We start from the raw sequence: 12,836 nt of genomic DNA on the forward strand, positions 1-12,836 counted from the left end.
TTTGCCATCTTATATCCGTATGTCTTCGTTTCTTTAGATCGATATAATTTCTACAAAATCTCTCATTTCTGCAAATGTGTGTTTTCTTAACTTGTCAACGTTACACATAACCTTTGCATACGTACTAACAGTTCCACTCACAACAGAACATGATACGTAAAACTGAGCTACAAAAGTATAGGAGGAGGTTAGGGGTAGAGGTCAGGGGTGTATGAGGTCTGGCGTACAGGGTAGGCGGGGATTAAGAAATGAAAAATCCTACAAATAACTTATCGGTATTGAACGTGTTTGTGATCCAGTGGAATTTCTGTCATACATAGTAAGTATATAACTAACTAGCCCTTCTAGTATACTTGTTAAACGACGTTGCTAATTGAAATCATGAGTATTGATCAACGCTATTAGGATGCAATGACATGCAGCCATCAAGGCGTGATCACTAGACCCGACAATCGCCTAATACGTAGGCATGGGTTGCTGAAAATCAATTGTAACCCGAATGTTCACGATGTCCTTGTCACAAATAGTAGCGGCTGGATTTCCCAGAAAGAACTACAAAGGACCGTTCAAGGTGACTCTTGTCCGACAGATACACCAGACAGTCCAAATAATACACTATGAATACGCCCATACACGGTTTCTTCAATCAGAGAAGACCAACCTTCCTCCAAGGGTTAATTGAATAGTCATTCTGATCGAGGTATTTCAGCAGCGCAAAAAATCCGAGTTGAATAATGTGGTTTGTACTTTACAAATCGACTTAAACGACACATTAGCTTTGTAAATAGAAAGGACTAATATTTGACATTAAATTCCCCCATGTATAAAGATCGCTCGTCAAAAGCGTTGGCTGATTACAAGTATTGATTTTCATTCTATGTCGGGTTATCTGTTGAACTAGACCAGGCAATCAAATAAAATGGTCATTTTCATACAAACAGAAAACGAAAGTGGCAGAAAATTATTAATTGCCTGAATATTCTGTTTTGTATATTTCATCAGCTCATAGAAGCTGATACGGATTTTACTCTAAGAATGAATGTGATTGGATCTGACTGAAGAACTCGTCACTTTATTCCAAAAGACACAACCTGTATAGAAATAATATTTGCGCTCGGCAACATTCCAGTGATATCGGGGCCTCGGGTTTGTTTGAAAAGACGAAATGTTCCCAAAGCTACAAAAATAAAAAAGTAACACGTTTCGCAAAAAAGCCCCCCAAAAATTGAGGAACTGGATACTCTAAATCGGCGGAACTTTCTTTCAGAGATAACAGGCTTGTTTTGAAGCAGTGATCTGGAACTAAGTCCCCTTCCTGCCCTTGGTAAAGGCGTCGAACAATATTTCACTTATATGTTTTATCAGTTTAATGATCGAAATGACACATAGAAGCCGTTCATATAAGGAATAACAAGGTACGTTGTTAGGGCACGATGATACTGAAAAACTGGCTGACAATTTGGGATCACAAAGTCGCTTTCAAAATATACGCTTAAACCAGAGGTATTGAATGAGTGAGTGAGTGAACACGGTTTTACGACACGTTTTACGGCGGGTTTTTTTGTTGTTGTTGTTTTTTTGCTGTTTCTTACATTTTCCATTTTAGCCATTGTGAATGTATTGAAATGTATTTGCGTAAAGGCATATTTCACGAGAAATCATTAATGTGAAAACGCGACTCATGTTCTGTGAGAGCCCACAGTACATATATGTGATATGCATGTCAGCGCTGTTAACCCAGCAGTATTGAGTTTCTTCATTACAATTCGTCTTGTGAATAAACTGTAATTGTGAACGCAGACAGAAGTATTTTACAATTGTAATACCGCTCAGCACCACGTGTATTTACAAGAAATGCGAGATAATCAAAAGCATAAAACTGTATGTGTGTTTTTGCAAGATCCTGACTTTTGTTGCCAAACTTTATCACACGGTGTGGTATATTGAACTAATTTCTAAGGCTGACTGATTTCATTCATATTGTTTGATCTTGTGGCCTTTAATCTGTATTTTAAAGTGTATCATTGCAGTTTGGTATCCGTATGGTTTAAGCGTTTGCTGCAGCTTGTTGCACCAACTACTAGTACCTTGGTTCTTTCTAAAACAAAGGAATCGAAGCAGGTCAAACAAACGCGTAGTTTATGATAATTGATAGACCAAGTATTATTATAGGACGAATCTTGTAGGATAACTCTGCTAAAGAAGAAGAAATGCACGTCTGATGTAGGTCTAAACGACCTAAATGACACTGTGGTCTAATTATGACATATTCAATCAGATATAACAGTTAAATACAACACATTAGCCCAAATACCCTAGAATCCCATGACCTAGACTTGATATCCGATGAAATAACGGTATTTGTGTATGATACATGGACATCACTCTTTTTGATGGTTGCAGGGTTGCAGGACAGCTTCCCTAACGGCGCTGGACCCATCACTACTGGTTAGTTGATCATTTACATGTGGCCAAAAAGGCTGAACGTCATGCATGTTGAAAGAACAAACAATATCAACACAAAGAAACCTCAGCATCTTGAATCCTGCCAGGGCGCCACACGTCACCCTTGACCTTCAATCCTGAACGTCAGTTTCAGAACGGATTAGTTATCTGTCAGTGGCGTCGTGGAATCGCTTTTGGGCCTTGCCTCGTTTTAGCTTTGGGTTATTTTCGATACGTCCTTTTGCCCATGGGTGCACCAATTCCTTATTATCAGCACAGTATCAGCTGGTATCTGACGTTCACCGGATGCCGGTCAAACCCTTGCCTTGTAAACAAGGTCTGTTCTTGAAGACAAATCGAACGTCATTCGGGCTTGGTCATCTATAAATACCTGTTCCTGGGGAGTGTTGTTTCAGTCACGTTCACTTGATGGCTTGGCTGATGGACTGGCAACATCTGAAACGTGAACGCCCTTGTATCGCACACGTTCATTGTAGCCTCAATATCAATAGCCTCCTTAATACAGATAAAACAATGCTGATTGTGGCATTAAAAATAAACAATACATTTAAAGTACGAACGTTTATATGTAACCGTTTTAGTCGTCGCACACTTTGTGTTCAGAAAAGATGCTTGACTCAATAATAATAATTTGTTCTCAGCGAAGGATGTATAATTCAGTAAAAGTAATTTCATCAAACTAAAGTAAGAAATCGTATACGACATGCTATGCATAAAACACAAAACGCATTATCGTCTTGGCGATTTGGTTTCAACACAATGTCCATGATTTATAAACAGACAATAATGATTTAGTCTGTGCCTTAAAATGGACTCCTTCCATAAGAAATTCCTCATGATTATACACGTGGTTTGGTGTTTTGAGTATATTCGATTAAATATTTACACGGATATGGATGTCTATCTTGAGCTGTCGGTGCCGAAAATAGTCTAGTGCGATTCCTCTGCATACACTTAGGACATTATCTTCACTTGAGGTCTCAGTTATTATAAAACACAGTTTGCTTTGGGACATTGCGTAATATTATCAGTGCAATGTAAACCCTGTAAAATAATCCAAAACCGCATTTACAGAAATGTGTTCAATTAGGAGTTTGAATGTTTTGTAATCCCACGCTAGACTGTACATAGACAAGTCAATACGATCGATACTCTTCAACATTTATAGAACTATTGTTACGTGTAAGTTTGTCTGCTGTGACTCTGAGATTCCTAATCCCTTCCTACGACAGGGCGGCCGTTGTCATTTACTAAATACAGAATGAAAGTAATACTCCCATTAAAAGATGAGTATTCTCTTAGAGCATCATTTCAGCGGTGATCAATATGGTGTCAAAATTAACGGTGAAGAAAAAACGCTGACAATAAAACGGTTATAATCAACTCTCAAGGTGACTTTGTTGGTGTCCAATGACTTCACGAATTATCTGATGTAAGTGGTGCAATAAAAGAGTCTATAAATCCTTTCATTGTGTGATCATTCTTCAGATGAGTGATGTCCATTTCTGGTGTCCCCCAACTGCGATACTGCTGGAATATTTTTAAAGCAGATTCAATAAAACCATACTACCTCATTTCACACTACAGGAAACCACATAAAGTGTAATCGCGTGTTACGTAATCAAGTCTTCCAGTCTGTGGATATCTATCGATGGCTTCCTTGAATCCAGCTTACTACTCTGCATATAAAATGCATGCATTGCCCACTGGCACAGATAATAAACAGACCACGACTTTTGATTACTTATATAACTGGAAGATCGATACAATTGTAAAATGGATCGGAATGCGGATGTTGTACCGATTCTTGGTCAACATGACCCGGAGTTTAGGTTACAACGGTCGCCTGTTATCATACTTCTGCTTCGTGTTGCACGTGGAGACATAATAGTAGGACAATGTGAGTACACATCCTTGTTTAAAGATGTTTGAACATGAAGAACATAAAGCAGTCATTTGACGGTGATGCATATGATATCTCAAGTTACAGTGTTGGGGTGACTGTTTCAGACTAGAAACTGATCTTTATATCTGTAATTGTTCATAATTATTCCAGTTCGACGCACAGTTTTTGTTTTCCGGCAGTTGTTACACACATGTCAAATCATGTGCATCAAAAAGTATCGAACACAATAGTTGTTCAGTCACCAACACAACGGGATTCACGTTCATGGAATGAATTTTGCTTTTCTCCATATTTAACAGTATTCCAGATTTATCATATGATCGTGGAAAACTTTGAGTAGTCGAGTCTGGACCAGGAATATCAACGTTGATAACATGAGCGGAGATCAAATCAGAAAAGTGTCAGTTCAGTCAAACATCGCTTGGGCAATTTCTATTTGACGATCATGGCGGTGACGTGCAGCTAGGTCTGTGTGAGCAAGGTTTAGATGCCACGCAATTGTTCGAAGCATCAATGTTTGATAATGGCAGAGGATGTGTGTTAGAACGTACAAAACCAATTATTGGTAAAAAGTTTACTATGGGAAAAAGAACAGATGAATCACTTGATATAATGGCGAGAAAAGCAAACAAACAAAAACAGCCAACGTTTCCTCATTCACGTATCTATCAGACTCAATATAAGTCATAGTTTATAATTCACTATCGAAATGAGTTCGCAAAATCTGATACTGGCCAGTTTACTGTCACACCACACGCAGGGGAAAGTAAATTGCTCGCTCTGGACCTATTTTCACGCATAAAGTAAACGTTAAACGTTGATTCCCTCTCCAAAAAGCATCTGAGTGTGTGAGACAAAAAAGATCTACTTTTGGTTTTAAAGAATCGAGACGATAAATATTAAAGACATGTCTTGCATATCTCTGACATAAGATCGATAAGAAGTCCAAATTCCAGTCTGATTGCTTGTCCCCTGAGGTGCAATCCGTTAATGATTTATAGTGTAAAGCATTCATTTATGTGTCTTAATATAATTCATAGGACATTTTCTCAATCAATAAAGATGATTTCAGAATTAGATCAGTAAAACCGAACGTTTTTGCCTGAATTTATTTGATTTAAAATTCTGCATTAGTCTTTCATGTGTTAACAGCAGGGGAATTGAAAGAAGGATAGCTGAGTACTCGTCATGTTATGTTCTTAGTACAGTACTGACTGTACTAAATGTCTTGGTTAAGGAGTAGAATAAAAGTGAAGAGTTTCTAAGTAATTGATAAATGGGAATGTTTTCAAAGTGTATCCGTTAAAACGACATTAGTCTTGACCTTACCCTTAGACGTGAAAGGATATATTCAAATGTGCACGTTTTAGAAAACAGACAGTATCTCTGGGACTACGGTTTGGTGCGGGCGTTAGCTCGTGACGATAGGTTCGACCCCTTATGTGGCTTTCACAACTGACGCTATAGTGACATGAGATTGGCTCTCTCAAGACCGACGTCCAATCATACTCAGTAACACCTGTTTTCCTTTACGTATTGGAACATGAACCCTATTTCTCCACATGTTAACCACGACCCTTCTCAAAGAGTCTTCGTTAAACTATAGCTTGGTCTCCTTTTCACTTCATACGTTGAGTGTTGATGACGACACGCTTTGCCCTTTAACGCAACACACACAAAGCGAATATAACCATAGTTAATAGCCTTTCAGTCGCATTCCAGGAGTTCGATGGGTCAAATCTCCCAACAGATCTACCAATAGTGTTTCAGTAGAATTCCGAGAAAAATGAGTTTGGGACACTAAAAAGTAAATTATGAAATAAAACGAAACTGAGATATTAAAAAAATGAACAAAGTAAATTACGAAAATAATGGAAAAAATATTTTCTCTCGTGCTCCCTATTTCTTTAATAGAACTTGACTCCTGTTCTGGAATCCTCCCTAACTGTCCTCACCTGTGTTTACTGACATATAATCCTATTAGCGGCACAGTCTCCTTCGTCAGAACCTATACGGGCAATTCCATAAACTGCAGGAATTACAGTGCTGGTATGGTAAGCAAATCGCATTGAAGTTTGTAAGTTAGATTTATTGAGCCAGACTTCTGTCATCCGGGAGAAGATTAGCAGCACGTGGGTGCGTAAACCCTGGTCATCTTGTAGTCGCCATTGCTGCACTGTCATGCACTAGGATTGTATGAAGATGGTCGGTGTCGATTTTGTAGAACTGCGATTAAACAAAAGGTTATCACCATTGCAATTAGGAATTTTTATAACTATGTTCGGTCGGAAACATGGCTTCACATGGCAGATATTAAATTCATATTCCTTGATAATCCATACTTGGTTTCGTGGGAGTTCGATTGAGACGATTGAAACAGTCAATACTAGTCTTGTGTCCATACATTGATACTATGATGTAGCGTAGAGCTGCATGCCTCACACTAATGACACTGAGTTTGAACGAATTACATAACGCAACACGTTACAATACACATTGGAATTCCAGGAATCTGAAATTTTAGAATTTATGAAAAATAAATTTGTTCCAGACTTGAAGATGCATAAAGCATAATTGATTTTGTTCTCAAATCTTGCGATTAAATCAATATAACACATGTAAAATATCTATGCAGTGTGAGAGTGCAAGGAAGAAAAGCCATACTTGCAATGAACCTAAGCAAATCTGAATTTAACAGCATTGTTGTACAATTGTCTTTACCAGAGAGACAGACGTTGACATGAGACTGATAATGACCACTCATTGATGCCTGGACACGATGTCCTTCAAACATCCCAATGAAGGCGACAGGAAGCAAACATACATCATTGTTAATGATCTGCAGAAGAATCTCGCGAGAGTGACAAGAGCCTCACGAGAACGGTGCTTCTCTGGTAAAACGTATTAAGTGGTATTTACGATGTTAGAGGCACAGGAGGGGTCTGTTGTTTCTTGTGAGGTCGATTATTATTTTGTCTGAATGGACTCATGCTTGGCGAATAATAGGATGTGTATCATGGACAATCTATGGACAAGTAGAAGACATTGTGATTCTTGTAAAAAGTCACTGATGCACGTGAGAAATTGTCTTACATTTCTGGACAAATGGATTTCGAAAATTATAACAGGGTGTATATTTGAAATATATAATCATATAATATGATTATTACTGATCAGTGGACACTAAGTTTATAGTGATAATAAAGTTTGCATTGTCCCTAAATCCAAAATTTGCCCCAATCGCTTATCATACGCCCGTTTAAACAAGAAATATCTCATCTCACAATCATTGATTTGCTGGATTTTGGTGGTATCTGCTTTGGCAAAACTAATGTCACCGAAGAGTGTTGTTCTTGTTTTGGAAACATTTAGTTGTAGAAGAGAAGCTGACCGCAGCGTTATCTGAGGTTGGTTTCTGCTTAGCAGCTCTTCCAGATACAGACAGGGCTGACTGTGAACAGCATTGAAAACGAACATTAGTAATTTGTAAATAGTCCGATAGCGAATTGGAAGCCAGTGTAGGTCGTATAAGATCGGCGTTATATGCTCGTACAGTTGATACATGGCCAATACGTTTGAGAATAAGTTCTTAGCTTGTCGTAGAAGGCGGTCGGTTTCAATTACTTGGTGTGTCTGTATGATATTGGTAAAGCGTTATACAACGCACAGACAGTCATTTGGACTAAACCCAAACAACACAACTTTCGGAGATGTTGTCACTTGGAAATACCCATCTAGATCTGGGATAGAACAGGTCTTCAGGGTCGAGTGGTCAGACTCGCCGACTTGGTTCACACATGTCATAGGTTCCTATGCAGATCGATGTTCATGCTCTTGATCAATGGATCGTCTCGTCCAGAATCGATTATTTACAGATCGCTGCCATATAGCTGGAATATTGCGTGGAGTGTGACGTAAATCTCTCTTGCTAACCCTGGAGATGTAAGAGGTGTGATAATACACAAACCTGGAATCATAACCTAAGTGAAACTGGAGTTGCAATCCACCCATTACCATCGGATCCTGACACAACTGACTGAGTCCCGGACATACAAACAATTGTAAAACCAAAGAAAACGGAGCACAGAAAAGGTCTGCACAGGCGACTGAGTTCGCCAGCCGGTGAAAACACCCAGGCGATGCCAGGTTCACAATACCAATGCATCAATGCTGAGACACTGAAATAGGTTTCCGGAACAGGCTTTCTGCACTTACATGTTGGAATCGATAAGGTAGTGCATCCAGTATGAGCCCATTGCATAGGGAATTGAATTACCCATTTTCCATGGATACAGGAAATGGTGATGCCCTGTGGGAAATTGTAGCAGATAGGGTGAAATAACCTCCTAAAACTGATTACTCTGTTCACAGTTTGACCTGGGTCACCTGTAGAGATTTGTTCACCCTGTAGATGAAGTGTTGTGGGGAACCAAGTGCAGTTTGATCTGACTTCCATGACACGAAAGTGTTGTTCGTGAAGTGGGGCACATACCAAAATAATGGAAGCAACGCTTGTGCTGGAACATGTCAATTCATTCCCCGTAATCATACATTCCTGGTTTATTGTGATGAGAGCTGGATGCTCTTGATAAACTCGATGGACAACGGAACAGCCTCTCGAATTACGTGACAGTTAATCAACACGTGGTGCCCCCTGGTGATTGAAGTTAACGTCATATTCACTCTCTGACCTCAACTCGACTGACACACAATGGTCGTATGTGCGGCCCTCGTATGTAAGGTACATTTCACGGTCTCTGTTTTCTAATCCTTCTGAAGTGCAACAGGTTTAATGTTTGTGCTTTTCGAAGATCTCAGTATTCTAACATTAGGCGGGACTGTATAAAACAAGAAAACATTTTTTTTTATTTCCTTAAAGCTTCTTAATGGTGAATGAAGACACCATTGTAACGTTGTTTTGTCCTGGGACGCGATTCTCAATTCTGAGATTTTTCCAAATCACCATCTGTTTTCTTTCTATTTTCTCTCTCATTGAATGTGCGTTCCAACGCCACTATCACGAACATTTCAGATTTACATTAACCTTTTTATTGTTAGCATTTCGGGCCTAAAAGCCTACAGTACATGTACAAATATCACAATAAAAAGCATGTGGCTATGGTGACATTTCTTGCATTGAAAACATACACAAATTGCAACTGTTTTGATAACATCAATATTCTTGAATCTAAAGAACTGAGCAAAAGTAGTTTCGTGCAGGTACTGATATAAATGATAAATACTTACTTCCTAAATCTGACTACTTGGTGCACAAAACTATTGCATGAAATTCACTTACAATCTTTACAAATGGATTCGTTATCATCAATCAAATCTTTTTATTTGCATGAATGAATGAATAAATGAATTCTAAAATCATTAAAACCAGTTCTAAATTTACACAATTCCCATATTATCGATTTATCTTGTAGATTCCTAATGTAAAACTCGAGCTCTAACTTAGATTCATGGGAAGACTTGGTTTCTTATTTCAAGCATACTTTCCCAAATTTAGAAAACATTCAAAGTGTGAAACATGTACCGTTTCTCTACAGTGAAAAATATTTAGTTTCCAAAATGACCCATACATGAAAATTGACTACAATCAAAGATGATGCATGCAAGTTTGAAAGAAGTATAAGAATTCTTCCTAAAAGAAACTAGTACACAGATCGCATAACCTTTGATGCTTATTGTTCTCTTATGGTAAAGTTTTACAAAACATTTTTACAAAGCATTTTAACCTTCTATGTTGGTTTGGTAACCTGTCTGTTCAAAATAAAGCTAAACTCAACATAATTGTAAACAACTCTGCGCAAATTACCGGAGGTGCTTCACTCCTTCCACCCACGTATAATCCTGGTACCAAATACAATAAATAATCAGGATTTGGACCTGACAACCACACGGAGTTGTCATATAACATATTTCCCCTCAAGCTGCGGGATAGCTTCAGTCACGTGATGAGTTCATCTGATTTGTCAGCTCTGACTTGTTACTTGGAAGAAATTAGACAAATAGCAAACCTGACCAATATTAGACGAATGTTTTGTCTCTGATATATATAGTTTTGATAGTAACAAAAAAAAACCCATTTTAATTGAAAAGGAGCCCCAATGAGGCCAGAGATTCAGAACCTGAGGAAATCTAGACTTCCTTCATCCATGCCCTTAGCACTGCAGACAGAGCTTGGCCCATACTGAAATATGAGTCTCATTAACCGATTTGGACAATGACCTACTTTTCAGTCGATCCGAATTTTCTCGTGTGAAAGTGAGAATAGTCACTGCAAACAACTCTGGTTACACTGAATTCCAGTTTCTTGTTTCGTATGAAAATGATATTTACAAATACATTATGATTTTGAACTTTAATAACACCGTATTTCTATGTGTTATGTTGGGGTTTAGGGATTATACCTTAATTAAGAAAATCACAGACTGCCCCTACTTGATGAGGTCGTAAAATGATTCACAATGCATCTAGCTCGGTCACTGGTTACACCTGTTTAGTGTTTTTATGCTCTTGTTCACTGTAACTATGTAACGCACATAAGTAACATAATATCAAACTCGTTTTGATTTCCACGATTTCCAGACGTCCGTTTGCGCTGTGAGACAGAGCACGGTGCACGTGTACAACGTGTTTGCAAGGATTAGAAGGAGCGTAGTGTTGCAATATACAAGTGCTTAGATGTGCCAAACCATACAGATTAATATGTATGTATCCAGTTAAATGAATTAGTGTAAACATTCTGGACTGGTTATCGCACTAAGCTGCGCAATAGGACGGAACCCAGTAAACAGGAAACGAGACTGTGCTATAATCAGTGTTTTGACTTGTAGGCATAACAATATGGTTCAGAGATTGTGAGATAGACTAGACGAATATATATGGTCACGTCCATTTCTGTACCAGACATCACTGGAATCGAAAACAGAACCAAAACGTATTCCAAAGAGATCTGGATATCGTACCTAGTGACATTAGCAAGATATCTTTTCGGACAGACTGCTTCAACCTGATATTTGATCAAACGAGCCAGTGCTTCAAATGTTTGATTTTTCCGAGTTTCGACAGTCTGGTTAAAGGCCAAGAGTGACAGGTCTTTTCCACTGATAGAAAAAAATCTACCATTCGTAAATGATTGAGAACAAAATACACGCTGCAGATCAAACAGACTCAAGCTGTGAATAAATAACTCGTAATACCCTATGTATTGATTAGTGTCATATGAAACTGGAACTTTTATACAGGAATGGCTTCAGATGGTGTCTGAAATGCTATCAATCATTTTGACCGATTTACTTAGCGTTGTGGTTCCTGGAGATGAAAGGAATATATTACAAACCGTCGTCTCACAAATTTGTCAGTTGATCAAGGTCCGAGTGAGTGAGTGAGTGAGTGAGTGAGTGAGTGAGCAAGCGTGATAGCAGATTGAAGTGATTTTCGATGGACCTATATATTATTGATGAAAGTAGCATGAAGAGCATATGAACGGTGTTGTTCAAGTTTAAAGGAGGACAGTTCACTACATGTCTGTAGAAACCGCCATGGGTTTGTAGACATGCATTTGGTTGGTTGTTTGGCTGCTGTTCAACGCCGCACTCAGCAGTAGTCCATGTATTTGGAAGCGGTATGCAAATACTCGACCGTGGAACAAACAATCCAGTGATCAACAGCATGAGCATCGAGATGTATCTGGGCAATTAGGATAAGACGGCTTCCACAGATATAGTCAGCGACCCTTACCACCCGATCCCGTTGGTTGCCTTTTATGAAAAAATGGGTTACTGAGGATCAATTCTAACCATGGGCACCATGCTTTTGGGGATGTGTGTGCGTGTTGGTGGTAGTGTGTATTAGCGGGAACGAGAAGAAAGCTAAGAAGAGACAATATAATTTCACATGCACGAAGAACGGAAGGAGTTGTTTGCGGATTATTTCTCTCTTCAGAAATCAAGTCAGATTTGATGTGTTTTTAAGGCAGCTCTTCTTGAAAACTTGACCTTTTCCCTCTAAACTGATTATGTTACTTGTTGTTCTAACTTTTACATGAAGAGACGAAAATTACTTTGAAATTATATCAACATCTTCACCACAAGTTTTAAACGTTTAGTAAGGTTCTTCATCTTGGCCATTCCAGTTGGCTCTTGCAACACTTGCCTTCATGTAATTTCGCATTAAGCAACGGAAAACATCCCAGTATTAGATTTGAAATCTTTCAACGAATGATTAAGGAAGTAAAGAGGGTTTGACAGACTAATGTACGGGGACGGCATTCTGTTCACATCCACGATAGGGTTGATGGGGAGACCTCACGTCCGCTTCAGGGTCTTCACCAAGTGAATTAGTTTGACGACTGATGTCTAATATCACTGGAAAAGGTTCCAGGTTCTTCACGATAAATGATGAATCAGGAGTAGACTGAAGTGTGGAGACTGTTTTAAAAGCCTGCTTTGAA

This window comes from Haliotis asinina, chromosome 1 (assembly GCF_037392515.1).
Source record: "Haliotis asinina isolate JCU_RB_2024 chromosome 1, JCU_Hal_asi_v2, whole genome shotgun sequence".
In the NCBI taxonomy this organism is placed as follows: domain Eukaryota; kingdom Metazoa; phylum Mollusca; class Gastropoda; order Lepetellida; family Haliotidae; genus Haliotis; species Haliotis asinina.